Raw genomic sequence first — 3,795 nt, 5'->3', positions numbered from 1 at the left:
TTTTTTTGGAGGGATCCTGGGTGGGCTTAAGGGTTTCCCAGGGGAATTTTGGGTCGATTTCCCCCGGTTTTGGGCAGTTTTGGGCCCGGTGGAGGCAGCCCCTGAGTACTGAGTGATCGTCGACGCCAACAACCTGACAGTGGAGATTGAGAACAAGCTGAGTGAGCCCTAGGGGGGATCTCGGGGGGGTCCCAGGGGGCGTTTCTGGGGGGGTGTTTCATGGGCTGAGGTGGATTTTGGGACCCCCTCCCTCCCCCAGACATCATCCACAAGTTTGTCCGGGACAAATATTCCAAGAGATTCCCGGAGCTGGAGTCGCTGGTGCCGAACGTGCTGGATTATATCCGGACGGTCAAGGTGAGCTAGGACCCCCCCCAAACACCCCTTGGGACCCCCAAAATACACCCTGGGACCCCCAAATCCCACCTGGCACCACCCAAATCACACCTGGGACCCCCTAAAACACTCCTGAGACCCCTCAAAACACATCTGGGACCCCCTAAATCCTACCTGGGACCCCCTCCAAACCCTCTCAGGACCCCCCAAACTCCTCTTGGGACCCCCCAAATTCCCTGTGGGACACCCCCAAATCCCCCCGAATTCCCCTTTGCCTCTTTCTCTCTCTTATTTCTGTGTCCCCTTGTGGTGACTTTGAGTTCCCCTGGGGGTTTTGGGGTCCCTGGGGGGGGTTTTGGGGTCCCTGGGGGGGTTTTGGGGTCCCTGGGGGGAGTCACCCCCCCTTTTTTCCTCCCCTAATTTTGGGGGTTCCTTCAGGAATTGGGGAATTCCCTGGACAAGTGCAAGAATAATGAGAACGTGCAGCAGATCCTGACCAACGCCACCATTGTGGTGGTCAGCGTGACGGCTTCCACCACCCAGGGGTCAGCGGGGCCCCAAAATATTTGGGGAGGTGTTTCTTCTTTTCATGTTTCCCTCCGTTTTCCTCCTCACATTTTTCTCCTTTTCCCCTCACATTTCCCGCCCTTTTCCCCTCACCTTTCCCACCCTTTTCCCCTCATATTTCCCTCCATTTTTCCCTCACATTTCCCACGTTTTTCCCCTCACCTTTCCCGCCCTTTTCCCCGCACATTTCCCTCCATTTTTCCCTCACCTTTCCCACGTTTTTCCCTCACCTTTCCCACGTTTTTTCCTTCACATTTCCCACCATTTTCCTCTCACCTTTCCCGCCATTTTGTCCCTTCACGTTTCCTGCCTTTCCCCCTCACATTTCCCACCCTTTTCCCCCTCGCATTTTCCTCCACTTTTCCCCTCGTGTTTCCCACCCTGGGGAGGTCTTTGAGGGGGCTGGGAGGGTCCCTAAAGAAAGGTTCATGGGGTGGGGGGCCTGGTTTTTTGGGGGTTCCGCTTCCTTTTAGGGTCTGTTTGGGGGGTGTTTGTAGCCCCCCTTGGTCCATTTTGGGACCATTTTGAGACCATTTTGTGCCCTTGGGAGCCTTTCCCGGGGCACAGGGGGGTTTGGGGATCCCAGGGTGGGTTGGGGGGGGGTCTCCCCTAAATCTTACTGCTCTTTTTTCCCTGATCCCAGGCAGCAGCTGTCGGAGGAGGAGCTGAGCCGGATCGAGGACGCCTGTGACATGGCCCTGGCCCTGAGCGGGGCCAAGCTCCGCATCTACGAGTACGTGGAGTCCCGGATGTCCTTCATCGCCCCCAACCTCTCCCTCATCCTCGGGGCCTCCACGGCCACCAAGATCATGGGTGAGACCCTCCAGAACCTGCCCTGGGACCCCCAAAATCCACCCCCCAAAACCCTTCCTGGGACCCCCAAAAACAACCCCCAAAACTTGCCCCTCAGGGACCCCAAAATCTGCCCCTAGGGGACCCCAAAAACCACCCACAGGAATGCCCACAGACCCCCCAAATTTCCCCTGGGACCCCCCCAGCCCCCCTGTTTTGCCTCTCCAGGTGGGGTACGAGTTGAAGGAGGAGATCAAGCGCAAGTTAAACAAGTGGCAGGAGTCCCCTGGGACCCCCCAACCCCCCCCATGACCCCCCAACTCTCCCCCGCGGGACCCCCCAAACCCCCTCAGGGACCCCCCAAACCCGCTCAGAGACCCCCCAAATCCCCCGTTTTGCCCCCCCAGGTGGGGTACGAGCTGAAGGAGGAGATTGAGCGCAAGTTTGACAAGTGGTAGGAGTCCCCTCCCGTGAAGCAGGTGAAGCCCCTCCTGGCCCCCCTGGATGGGCAGAGGAAGAAGAGGGAGGCTGTAGGTGAGTTAATTAGTGCTAATTAGTACTCCAGTTAACCCCAAGTAATCATAATTAACCAGTCATTAACTGGTGGGCGGGCAGAGGGAGAATGGGGGGGCTGGGGGTGGGTCTGGTCTGGGTTTGACTCCCCTAATTAACTCCTAATTAGCCCCCAATTAATGCCCTAATTAGCACCTAATTAAGCCTCAAATTAACCACTTGCCAACCTAATTAACTTGTAGTTGAAACTCCCAGTTAATCCCTGAACTGACCCTCTAATTAACTCCTAATAAACACCCAATGAACCTCTAATTAACTCCCAATTAATTCACCAATTAAATGGAATTAATCCCTAATAACGTGTAAGCTTTAACTAAGCCTTGATTAATCTCTTAATTACCACTAACTAAATCCCTATTTAACTATTGATTAATCCCGGAGTGACCTCTAATCAAGCCCAAATCAAGGAACCCCCCAACTGAACCCTAATTAAGCCGTAAGTAATACCTAATTTATATCTAAAACCTCCAAATGCCACCGTTTTCCCCTTCTAAAAATCCCTTATTTTCCCCCAAAGCTGTTATTTTTTTCTCCCAAACCCCGGTTTTTTTGCCCCAAATCCCGGGTTTTTTTTCCTGGAAGCCCCTGGGATTGCTGGAATTTGCTGCTGAGCCCCGTTTTTGGGTGGTTTTGCCCCAGAACACCATCGACACCCTGAACATGCAGGTGGATCAGTTCGAGAGCGAGGTGGAGTCGCTGTCGGTGCAGACCCGCAAGAAGAAGGGGGACAAGGATGTGAGTCACCCCCAAAACACCCCAAAATTGCCCCAAACACCCCAAACCCACCACAAATCACCTCAAAACACCCCAAAAACGCCCCCAAATCACCCCAAACACCCCAAAAATGCCCCAAAATCACCCCAAAACCACCCCAAATCACCTCAAAACACCCCCAAATCACCCCAAAACCACCCCGAATCACCTCAAAACACCCCCAAATCACCTCAAAATCACCCCAAAATCACCCTAAAAACACTCCAAAATCCCCACACACACCCCAAAACCACCGCAAAATACCCCAAAAACGCCCCAAAATCACCCCAAACACCCCAAATTGCCCCCAAGTCATCCCAAAACCACCTCAAAACACCCCAAAACCACCCCCAAATCACCTCAAAACACCCTGAAATCACCCCAAAATCCTTCCAAATCACCCCAAAGTCTTCCCAAATCACCCGAAATCTGCCCAAATCACCCCAAAAACCGCCCAAAATCCTCCCAAATCATCCCAAAAATCCTCCCAAATCCCCCCCAAAATCCTCCCAGATCACCCCAAAATCCTCCCAGATCACCCCAAAATCCTTCCAGATCACCCCAAAATCCTTCCAAATTACCCCCAAATCCTTCCAAATTACCCCCAAATCCTTCCAAATCACCCCAAACTCCTCCCAAATCATCCCAAACTCCTCCTAAATCACCCCAAAATCCTCCCAAATCATCCCCAAAATCCTCCCAAATCACCCCAACATCCTCCCAAGTCATCCCCAAAATCCTCCCAAATCCCCCCAAAATTTTCCCAGATCACCC

General features: G+C 53.3%; 1 pseudogene; it reads left to right on the top strand.

The window, feature by feature from the left end:
* Window positions 1-77: 77 nt before the first annotated feature.
* Window positions 78-3,003, top strand: LOC113980233 (annotated as a pseudogene).
* The last annotated feature ends 792 nt before the right edge of the window (window positions 3,004-3,795 follow it).

This window comes from Neopelma chrysocephalum, unplaced genomic scaffold, assembly GCF_003984885.1.
Source record: "Neopelma chrysocephalum unplaced genomic scaffold, ASM398488v2 Primary Assembly neopelma1_93151, whole genome shotgun sequence".
NCBI classification, from domain to species: Eukaryota; Metazoa; Chordata; class Aves; order Passeriformes; family Pipridae; genus Neopelma; species Neopelma chrysocephalum.
This window is presented reverse-complemented; position numbering and strand designations above follow the sequence as displayed.